This window comes from Homarus americanus, unplaced genomic scaffold (genome assembly GCF_018991925.1).
Source record: "Homarus americanus isolate GMGI-L3 unplaced genomic scaffold, GMGI_Hamer_2.0 scaffold22017, whole genome shotgun sequence".
Taxonomy (NCBI): Eukaryota; Metazoa; Arthropoda; class Malacostraca; order Decapoda; family Nephropidae; genus Homarus; species Homarus americanus.
In genome coordinates this window covers 15,862-28,975 of record NW_024717507.1, presented here as the reverse complement: position 1 = coordinate 28,975, position 13,114 = coordinate 15,862, and the positions used below count along the sequence as shown (strand labels likewise).

Below are 13,114 nucleotides of genomic sequence, written 5' to 3'. Positions count from 1 at the left end.
GTTGGAGAGGTGTGTGTGGGTGGTGGGGTGTGTGTGGGTGGTGTTGGAAGGGTGTGTGTGGGTGGTGTTGGAGGTGTGAGTATGTTGGAAGGTGTGTGGGTGATGTTTGAGGTGTTTGGTTGGTGGGTGTGTGTGGGTGGTATTGAAGGGGTGTGTGTGGGTGGTGTTGGAGGGTGTGAGGGTGGTGTTGGAGGATGTGTTGGTATTGTTGGAGGGTGTGTGGGTGGTGTTGGAGGGTGTGTGTGGGTGATTTTGAAGGGTGTGGGTGGTGTTGGAGGATGTGTGGGTATTGTTGGAGGGTGTGTCGGTGGTGTTAGAGAGTGTGTTTGTGGTGTTGGAGGATGTTTGTGGGTGGAGTTGGAGGTGTGTGGGTTAGTGTTGGAGGGTGTGTGGGTTGGTGTTGGAGGGTGTGTGGATGATGTTGGAGGGTGTGTGGGTGGTGTTGAAGGGTGTGTGTGGGTCGTGTTGGAGGTGTGTGTGGTGTTGGAGGGTGTGTGTGGGTGGTGTTTGGGGGTGTGGGTGGTGTTGGGTGTGTGTTTGTGGTGTTGGGTGTGTGTTTGTGGTGTTGGGGTGTGTGTGGGTTAGTGTTGGAGGGTGTGTGTCGTGGTCTTGGGCGTGTGTGGGTGGTGTTGGAGGGTGTGTGTGGGTGGTGTTGGGGTGTGGGTGGTGTTGGGTGTGTGTTTGTGGTGGAGGGTGTGTGTGGGTGGTAGGGTGTGTGGGTGGTGTTGGAGGGTGTGTGTAGGTGGTGTTGGGTGTGTGTTTGTGGTGTTGGAGGGTGTGTGTGTGTGTGGTGTTGGAGGGTGTGTGTGGGTGGTGTTTGGGGGTGTGGGTGGTGTTGGAGGGTGTGTGTGTGGGTGGTGTTGGGGTGTGTGTTTGTGGTGTTGGAGGTGTGTGTGTGTGTGTGTGGGTGGTGTTTGGGTGTGGGTGGTGTTGGAGTGTGTGTTTGTGGTGTTGAAGGGTGTGTGTTTGTGGTGTTGAAGGGTGTGTGTGTGTGGTTTGTGTTGGAGGGTGTGTGTGGGTGGTGTTGGGTGTGTGTGGTTCGTGGAGGTGTGTGTGGGTGGTGTTAGTGGGCTTGCGTGGGTGGTGTTTAGGTAATACAGAATGTTTCACCACCACTGCAGCACCACCACTACCCCAACACTCCACCACAGCACGAACCACCACCAACACTCACCACTGCCCCCCAGACTCACCACCAGCACTCACCACCACCAACACTCTGCCAACAGCACTCCACCGCCACCAGCACTCACCGCCACCAGCACTCACCGCCACCAACACTCACCCGCCACCAGCACTCACCGCCACCAGCACTCCCACCACCACCAGCACAGACCTCCACCACCAGCACGAACCACCACCACCAGCACGAACCACCACCAGCACGACCACCACCAGCACGAACCACCACCAGCACTGACCACCACCAGACAGAGACCACCACCAGCACGAACCACCACCAACACTCACCGCCACCAACACGAACCTCCACCAACACTCACCGCCCCAACACTCACCACTACCCCCAACACTCACTACCCCAACATAACCACCACCAACCTCACCGCCACCAGCACTCACCCGCCAACCTCACCACCACAACACTCACACCACACCAACACTCACCACTACCCCAGCACTCCACACTACCCCAGCACTCCACCGCCACCAGCACTCACCGCCACCCAACACCACCACTACCCCCAACCTGACCACCACCAGCACAGCCACCACCAGCACGAACCACCACCAGCACGAACCACCACCAGCGACCACCACCACGCGACCACCACCACCAGCACGAACCACCACCACCAACACGAACCACCACCAGCGAGCCACCACCCACCCAGCACGAGCCACCACCACCAGCACGAACCACCACCAGCACGAACCACCACCACCAGCACGAACCACCACCAGCCAACACAGCACAGCCAGCACAGACCACCACCACACAGACCGCCACCAGCACAGACCACCACCAGCACGAACCACCACCAACACGAGCCACCACCAGCACGAGCCACCACCACCAGCACTAACCACCACCGCAACCACCACCACCAGCACGAACCACCACCACCAGCACGAACCACAGCCTGCACGAGCCACCACCAGCACGAACCACCACCGAACCACCACCACCAGCACAGCCACCACCACTGCACCACCACCACCAGCACGAACCACCACCCGCGAACCACCACCACCAGCACCACGAACCACCACCACCAGCAAACCACCGCAGCACGAACCGCCACCACCAGCACGAACCACCACCACCAGCACGAGCCACCACCACCAGCACGAGCCACCACCACCAGCACGAACCACCACCAGCACGAACCACCACCAGCACGAGCCACACCACCAGCACGAACTACCGCCACCAGCACGAACCGCCACCAGCAGCCACCGCCAGCACAGACCACCGCCAGCACAGACCACCACCACCAACGAACCACCACCACCAGCACGACCACCGCCACCAGCACGAACACCAACCACCGCAACACTCACCACCGCAGCACGACCACCACCGCCAGCAACACCACCACCACCAGCACGAACCACCACCGCCAGACCACCACCACCAGCACGAACCACCACCAACACGAGCCACCACCACCAGCACGAACCACCACCACCAGCACGAACCACCAGCACTCACCGCCACCAGCACGAGCCACCACCAACACTCCACACCGCCACCAGCACGAACCACCAGCACGAACCACCACCAACACTCACCGCCACCAACACGAACCACTACCCCAACACTCACCACTACTCAACACTCACCACCACCAGCACTCCACCGCCCCAACACTCACCGCCACCAACCTCCACCGCCACCAGCACTCACCGCCACCTACACCTGCCACCAGCCTCCCGCCACCAGCACTCACCGCCCCAACACTCACCCACCACCAGCACTCACCTCCACGCCCACCAGCACCAACCACCGCATCACCCGCCGCAACGCCCGCCACCAACGCACTCACCGCCACCCCCAGACTCACCACCTGCCTCCACACTAACACAACCTCCACCGCAACCCTTACCGCCACCAACACTCCCGCCGCCACCCACAACCCATCGCCGCAATACCCCCAGCCTCCCGCCACTGCCTGGCCTCCGCCACCAGCAATCACCGCCCACCAGCCTCCACTCGCCCCAGCTCCTTCACCTGACATCACCACTGGCCCAGCACTCCGCTGCCCCCAGCACTCCACCATCGCCCACCGCTTATCACCAGCACTCGCAGCCTCACCACCACCAACGCCACCGCCGCAACCATCACCACCACCAGCACTCACCGCCACCACCGCATACCCAACACTCACCACCCAACACTCACCCTGCCCAGCCACCCTCACCACACCCCCAGCACCACCACCTCCGCCACCAGCCTCACCCTGCCCCAAAGATCACCACCACCACCACTACACTACGCCACCAAGCACCCACATCACTCTACCTCCGCCGCCACCACCACTCACCACCACCACTCACCAACACCCACTCCCGCCACACACATCCCACCAGCACACCACCCATGACCCCTACCAGCACTCACCGCCACCAACACTCACACCCCAACAGCATCAAAACACCCACACTCCACACTCACCACCACCAACCTCACCACCAGCCTCACCTCACCATGCAACCCAGCACTCACCGCCCACCACCCCTCACCCAACCTCCACCACCACCACCACAGACCACCACCACCACCAACACAGACCACCACAGCCTGCACCCCACCAGCACAGACCACCAGCACTCACCGCCACCACCAGCACTCGCTCACCACTACCCCAACATCACCGCCACCAACACTCCCACCACCCGCTCCCACACCCGCCACCTCACTCAACCGCCCCCAGCGCTCACCACTACCCCCACCTCCACCAGCCTCACCCACCACCACCAACACTCACCTTGACCACCAACACCAACACGAACCGCACGAACCCACCGCCAGCACCACCGCGACCCCCACACGACCCAACACCACCGCACCACCACCAGCACCAACCACCACCAGCACCACCACTCCCCCAACACTACCACCACTCAACCCCTCAACCACCCACCACCACCACCAGCACCACCACCACCACACCACCACCAACACCACCACCAGCACGGACCGCCACAGCACGAACCTGCCCCAGCAAGCCGCACCACCCACCACCATACCACCACACTCTGACCACCACCCAACCGCACACCACCACCACCAGCACGAACCACCACCACCAGCACGAACACCGCCAGCAACCACCACCAGCACGAACCCACCACCACCAACACGAACCACCACCACCAGCACCACCACCACCAGCACCACCAGCACGACCACCGCCACCACCACCACGAACCCACGCCACCAGCAAACCACCACCACGCCACCAACGTACCACCACCACGAACCTCCAGCACGAACCACCACCAGCCACCACCACCACGAACCACCACCAACACACGAACCCACACCACCAACACGAACCACCACCGCCAGCACGAACCCCGCGAACCACCACCAGCACGAACCACCACCAGCAACCACCGACCAGCACAGACCAACCAGCGAACCACCGCCCACCAGCACGAACCACCGCCACCAGCACGACCCAACACCCACCAGCCACGACCACCACCACACCACCACCCACCACCACCACGCCACCACCACCAGCACGAACCACCACCCCAGCAAACCACCACCGCACAGCCACCACCACGCACCACCACCACCAGCGAACCGCGAACCACCACCACCAGCACCGCCACCACCACCACCACCACCACCACCAGCACGAACCACCACCACCAGCAGACCACCGCAGCGCCACCGCCAGCACGAACCACCACCCAGCACTCACCGCCACCAGCACACCACGACCACCGACCTCACCGCCACCAACGCGCACCACCACCAACCCCCCCCAGCACCTGCCACCCCAGCACTCACCGCCACCAGCACTCACCACTACCCCCAGCCTCACCACCGCCACCACCACGCACTCCGCCACCAGCTCACGCCACCAGCCTCACCACCAGCCACCACCCCCTCACCTGCCACCACCCGCCCAACCTCCCCGCCCACCCCACCAGCCTCACCACCACCAACATCACCCTCACCCACCAACGCTCACCACTACCCCCAACCTCCCACCACCAGCACTCACCGCCACCAACACTCACCACTACCCCCAACACTCCACCACTACCCCAGCACTAACCACCACCAACACTCACCGCCAGCACTCACCGCCACCAACACTCCACCACTACCCCAACCTCACCACTACCCCAGCATCACCACCACCAACACTCACCGCCACAACACTCACCGCCAGCACTCACCACCACCAGCACTCACCACTACCCCCAACACTCACCACTACCCCAACACTCCACCTGCCCCCAACCTCCACACCACCACCAGCCTCACCACCACCAACACTCACCCATGCCCCCAGCACTCACCACTACCCCCAACACTCACCACTACCCCAGCACTCCACCACCACCAGCACTCACCGCCACCAGCACTCCACCACTGCCCCAACCTCACCACTACCCCCAACACTCACCACTACCACCAACCTCACCACCAACACTCCACCACTACCCCCAACACTCACCACTAACCCCAACACTCACCACTACCCCCAACACTCACCACTACCCCAACACTCACCACTACCCCAACACTCTACACTACCTGACACTCACCACTACCCCAACACTCACCACTACCCCAACATCACCCACTACCCCAACCTCACCACTACCCCTGACATCACCACTACCCCAACGCCACCACTACCCCCAACACTCACCACTACCCCCAGCACTCACCACTGCCCACAACACTCACCACTGCCCCCAGCTCACCACTACCCCAACGCCACCACCACCAACGCTCCACCGCCACCAACATCACCCACCCAACACTCACCACCAACCTCCCACTCACCGCTCACCGCCACCAACACTCCACCGCCACCAACACTCACCGCCATAACCTCTGCCACCAACCTCACCACTACCCCCAACACTCACCACTACCCCCAACACTCCACCACTACCCCCAACGCATCACCACACTCACCACCCAACACGAACCACCACCAACACAGACCACCACCAACACGAACCACAACCACCAGCACTGACCACAACCTACGAACCACCATCAGCACGAACCACCACCAACAGAACCACCACCAGCACAGACCACCACCAGCCCAACACGACCACCACCACCACCAACACGAACCACCACCACCAGCACGAACCACCACCACCAGCACGAACCACCACCACCAGCACGAACCACCACCAACACGAACCACCACCAACACGAACCACCACCACCAACACGAACCACCACCACCACCAACACGAACCACCACCACCAGCACGAACCACCACCACCAACACGACACCACCACCACCAGCACGAACCACCACCGCAACACGAACCACCACCACCAACACGAACCACCACCACCAGCACGAACCCCCACCACCAGCACGAACCACCACCACCAGCACGAACCACCGCCAGCACAGACCACCGCCACCAACACGAACCACCGCCACCAACACAGACCACCACCAGCACGAACCACCGCCAGCACGAACCACCGCCAGCACGAACCACCACCAGCACAGCCACCACCACCAGCACGACCACCACCACCAACACAGACCACCACCAGCACAGACCACCACCAGCACAGACCACCACCACCAGCACGAACCACCACCACCACGAACCACCACCACCAACGCGAACCACCACCACCAACACGAACCACCACCGCGAACCACCACCACCAGCACGAACCACCACCAACACGAACCACCACCACCAACACGAACCACCACCACCAACACGAACCACCACCAGCACTCACCGCCACCAACACGAACCACCACCAACACTCCACCGCCACCAACACGAACCGCCACCAACACGAACCACCACCAACACTCCACCGCCACCAACTCACCACTACCAGCACTCACCACCTACTCCCCAACACCTAACCCACCACCAACACTCACCGCCACCAGCACTCACCACCACCAACACTCACCACTACCCACAACACTCACCACTACCCAACACTCACCACCACCAACACTCACCGCCACCAACACTCACCTGCACCAACACTCACCACCACCAACACTCACCACTACCCCAGCACTCCACCACTACCCCCCAACACTCACCACTACCCCAACACTCCACCACCCCCAACACTCACCACCACCAACACTCACCACCAGCACTCACCAGTACCCCAGCACTCACCACTACCCCCAACACTCACCACTACCCCAACACTCCACCACCACCAACACTCACCGCCACCAACACTCACCACTACCCCAACACTCACCACTACCCCAACCTCCACCACTACCCGCAACACTCACCACCACCAACCTCACCACTACCCCCAACCTCCACCACTACCCCCAACACTCACCACTACCCCCAACACTCACCACACCACCACCAACACTCACCGCCACCAACACTCACCGCCACCAACACTACCGCCACTCACCACTACCCCCAACACTCCACCACTACCACCAACCTCACCTACCCCCAACACGAACCACCACCAACACGAACCACCACCACCAACACCACCACCACCAACACTCCTCGCCACCAACCTCACCACCACCAACTCACCACCACCCAACACTCCCCTACCCCCACATCACTCCACCACCACCAACCTCACACCACCAACACTCACCGCCACCAACACTCCTACCCCAACACTCACCACTACCACCAACACTCACCACCACACCAACCTCACCACCACCAACACTCCACCAACACTCCCACCACCAACACTCACCACCCCCCAACACTCACCGCCACCAACACTCACAACACTCCACCACCAACACTCACCACCAACACTCCGCCACCAACACTCACCACTACCCCCAACACTCACCACCACCAACACTCACCACCACCACCTACCACCACCAACACTCACCACTACCCCAACACTCCACCACACCTACCCCCAACACTCACCACTACCCCCAACACTCACACCACCAACCTCACCACCAGCACTCACCCACTACAACACTCACCACTACCCCCAACCTCACCACTTAACCTCACCACTACCCCAACACTCACCACTACCCCCAACACTCACCACTACCCCAACCTCACCACTACCCCGACACTCACCACCAACACTCACCACTACCCCCAACACTCACCACCACCAACACTCACCACTACCCCAACACTCACCACTACCCAACACTCACCACTACCCCCCAACACTCCACTACCCCCAACACTCACCACTACCCCCAACCTCACCACTACCCCCAACACTCACCACTACCCCCAGCTCACCACTCACAACACTCACCACTACCCCCAACACTCACCACTACCCCCAACCTCACCACTACCTAACCTCCACTACCAACACTCCTGCCACCAACACTCACCACCCCCAACCTCCCACCACCACCAACAACACTCCGCCACCAACACTCACCACCACCAACACTCACCACTACCCCAACTCCCACCACTACCCCCAACACTCCACCACCACACTCACCGCCTGCCTCCCACCACCACCAGCCTCACCACTACCCCCAACACTCACCACTACCACACTCCCACACCAGCACTCACCGCCACCAACACTCACCGCCACCAACACTCACCACCACCAACCACTCACCCCCACCTCACCACACCCCAACACTCACCACTACCCCCAACACTCACCACTACCCCCAACACTCACCACCACCACCAGCACTCACTACCCCAACCTCCTGCCCCCCAACACTCGCCACCACTCACCCACCCCCCAGCCTCACCACTACACACTCCCCAACACTCCTCGCCACCAACACTCACCACCACCCCCAACCTCACCGCCACCTCACCGCCACCAACACTCACCACTACCAACCTCACCACTAACCTCACCACTACCCCCAACCTCACACCACTACCCCCAACACTCACCACTGCCCCCAACCTCACCACACCCCCAACCTCACCACTACCCCCAACCTCACCACTACCCCCCAACACTCACCACCACCTCCACCACCACCTCACCACTACCCCCAACACTCACCACTACCCCCAACACTCACCACTACCCCAACACTCACCCTGCCCCAACACTCACCACCACCACTCCTCCTCCACTGCCACCAACACTCACCGCCACCAACACTCACCACCACCCCCAACACTCACCTGCCCCCAACACTCCCACTACCACCTCCACCCCAACACTCACCCACTCCCCCCACTCCCCTACCCCAACCTCCACCACCACACTCCCCCCACCCCCCCAACACTCACCTGCCCCCAACACTCACCACTACCCCAACACTCACCCCTGCTCACCACCACCCTCACCGCCACCAACACTCACCACCACCCCCCAACCTCCACCACCACCCCAACACTCCACACACCCCAACACTCACCACCTACCCCCAACACTCACCACTACCCCCAACACTCACCACTACCCCAACACTCCACCACTACCCCCAACACTCACCACCCCCAACACTCACACACCCCAACACTCACCACCACTAACCTCACCGCCACCAACACTCACCGCCACCAACACTCACCGCCACCAACACTCTGCCACCAACACTCACCACCCATCCCCAACACTCACCACTATCCCCAACACTCACCACTACCCCAACACTCACCACTACCCCCAACACTCACCACCAACACAGACGACCCAGCACAGACCACCACCAACACAGACCCACCACCAACACGAACCACCACCAACACGAACCACCACCAACACGAAACCACCACCAACACAACACCACCACCAACACGAACCACCACACCACCACTGAACCACCACCACCAGCACAAACCACCACCACCAACGAACCACCACCAGCACAGACCACCACCACCAACGAACCACCACCACCAACACGACCACCACCACCAGCACGAACCACCACCACCAGCACAGACCACCACCACCAACACGAACCACCACCACCAGCACGACCACCACCACCAACACGACCACCACCACCAGCACGAACCACCACCACCAACACGAACCACCACCACCAGCACAGACCACCACCACCAACACGAACCACACCACCAACACGAACCACCACCACCAACACGAACCACCACCACCAACACGAACCACCACCACCAACACGAACCACCACCACGAACCACCACCACCAACACGAACCACCACCACCAACACAGACCACCACCACCAACACGAACCACCACCACGAACCACCACCACCAACACGAACCACCACCACCAACACGAACCACCACCACCAACACGAACCACCACCACCAACACGAACCACCACCACCAACACGAACCACCACCACCAACACGAACCACCACCACCAACACGAACCGCCACCACCAACACGAACCGCCACCAACACGAACCGCCACCAACACGAACCGCCACCAACACGAACCACCAACACGAACCCCACCAACACGAACCGCCACTCACCATCACCACCACTTACCAACACTCACCATCACCACCACTTGCCAACACTCACCACCAACACTCACCACCAACATTCACCATCACCACCAACACTCACCACCAACACTCACCATCAACACTCATCATAAACTCATCATCACCACCAACACTCATCACCACCACCACCATCTCCACCACCACCATCACCACCACCAACACCACCACCAACACCCACCACCACCAACACTCACCATCACCCACCAACACCCATCCACCACCACCATCACCACCACCACCAACACTGCCACCAACACCCACCACCACCACCACCAACACTCACACACCCACCACCACCAACACCCACCACCACCAACACCCACCACCACTCACCACCACCCACCACCACCCACCACCACTCACCACCACCACCACCAACACTCACCATCACCACCACCAACACTCACCATCACCCACCACCACTCAACACCACCACTCATCACCACCACCAACACTCACCATCACCCACCAACACTCACCATCACCACCACCAACACTCACCATCATCACCAACACTCACTGTTACATCGGGGGTTTACTGTATGGTTGTACATTAAAGAGTAGTATCTCAGAGTCCAGTCGTGGGCAGGGTTCCGCTAATTAGCGAAGCTAACTTTCTCGTTAGCGGATTAGTGTTTTCGCTAACTTTGGAAACCATTAGTGGACCAATTAGCTTCCGCTAAATTTAGTTGCGCTAACTTTAAGTCTGCTAACAAAATTTATACATGTTTGTTCCTGTCTGTTGTAAGCGTGTGACGCCGCGACGCGTGTCTCCAACAGCCAGTCAGTCAGGCTTGGCTGACTGCGTGTTAGTACATGTAAACGTGACAAGACATGATTTGTCGACGCCGAGCTGCAGCAGCTGAGCAGCATTGTGTAATTCTGCAGTTCTGAGTTCAGTTCACTTACGACGTTGTCACGTTACAGACATTCTAAGCAGTCTTACAGTGTCAGCGACAGCAGCGTACGGTACTAAAATTGTTATGTCTAGTGCGAATTACAACATGTTTATATTCAAATAAATCAGTATCTTACAAGAATCCCATCTATTTTAATTATATTTTCCTAGGTCATATCACTGGCATTTTAAAATGAGAGAAGCTTAGTAGGACTGTTAAATAAACACACAGAAACCTTCACCCCAAACTTATCACCTCAACCCCCCCCAACCCCTCGCTGGGTGGCGGAGCCGTCAGTCCCCCCCCCAGCCAGGCTTTTAGGCTTACAGCTTTTATCTTATCTAATATCGCAGACTAAAGTTAGGAGATTGTAATTTGCATTGCTGGAATCCTTGCAAGACAACCAATAATTTGAATATAAACGTCATATATTTTGCTCAAGAGATAAAAATTGTTGTACATTAGTGTACAGTAGGGAGTGACAGTTTTGCAAAAGTTTTCAAAATCAAGTGGCTTGGGTTGGATTATTTGTCTATCGGCCACGCTGGTTCCGAATATGTTTGAGTTTTTTACATCATTGCATTAGAAGGTTTGTGGATACTTTTGGGTTTGGCATGAAAAACGCGAAAAAACTGTAAATAATAAAGGGACTGGCAATGTGGCACAACCTGTTAAAATCAAGTTATTGAATTGGATTATTCGACTACTGTGTACACTGGTTCATAATATGCTATTGTTTTACAACTCAATGCGCTACAAATTATGCCGATATTTTTGCTGCAAGTCACCACATACGTATATTTCGAAAACCAGGGCCCAATATTACCAACGGCGTGGATAGATTCCGTGGAATGAATTCAGGACATTCCCGCTCATGGAACATTACCAAACTCCGTATATGTGCCAATGGCAGGCCAATGGCAATATTTACAGAGTTTGTTGAGGCTCCCTGGACGGGAATGCCCTGAATTTATTCCACGGAATCTATTCACGCCGTTGGTAATATTCGTCCCAGGACTGATCAACGAATTCAGCCCAAGTAGCTTGACTTGGACAGTTAAGGACAAAATCTCAGTCCGTACTTTTGAATAAAATATTGTTCAATAGGTGGTGATATTGAAGTGCTGAAAGTTGTTTTTTCTGTGTTGTTTTGCAGTTAGTTCAAAGGGCCGCCACCAAGATGGGTCGTCCTAAGATTAGCAACACTCAGCTGCGCCAGGGTAACGATAAGGTGTTCGGGTTCGGATGCCTCTGCCATCTAACAAGTTGCCTCTGAACAAGGAAGTTGGAAGTGCCCTGGCTTATGAAGCAGAAAACGAGAGGTTAAGGAGAAGAACAAATGCTTTTGATTATATGGATGCCACCAACAAGGTGACTGAGAAGGTACTGGATGTGTATAGGAAGGCCACTGTCCCCACTATCTCTGAAATCAGGGTGAAAATGAGAGTCCACGACCTGTGGAGGATGCGGAGGGAGACGATGATGATGAAGGGAAATGGACAGAAACAGAAAAGGAAGAAAACGAAGAACGGGAAGCTGAAGATGAGGTTCGAGGATATAGCTGAGAA

The 13,114-nt window shown here is 58.4% G+C and overlaps 1 protein-coding gene across 1 annotated transcript in view; it reads left to right on the top strand.

Annotated features, from left to right (window-relative positions):
- The window catches only part of LOC121858906 (pyruvate dehydrogenase phosphatase regulatory subunit, mitochondrial-like), a 34,332-nt gene extending 21,575 nt beyond the window's left edge, over nucleotides 1–12,757 (top strand). Inside the window, exon 5 of the mRNA XM_042355560.1 lies at nucleotides 12,703–12,757. The gene's annotated coding sequence lies outside the window, so the exon portion shown is untranslated. The remainder of the gene's footprint in view (nucleotides 1–12,702) is intronic.
- The last annotated feature ends 357 nt before the right edge of the window (nucleotides 12,758–13,114 follow it).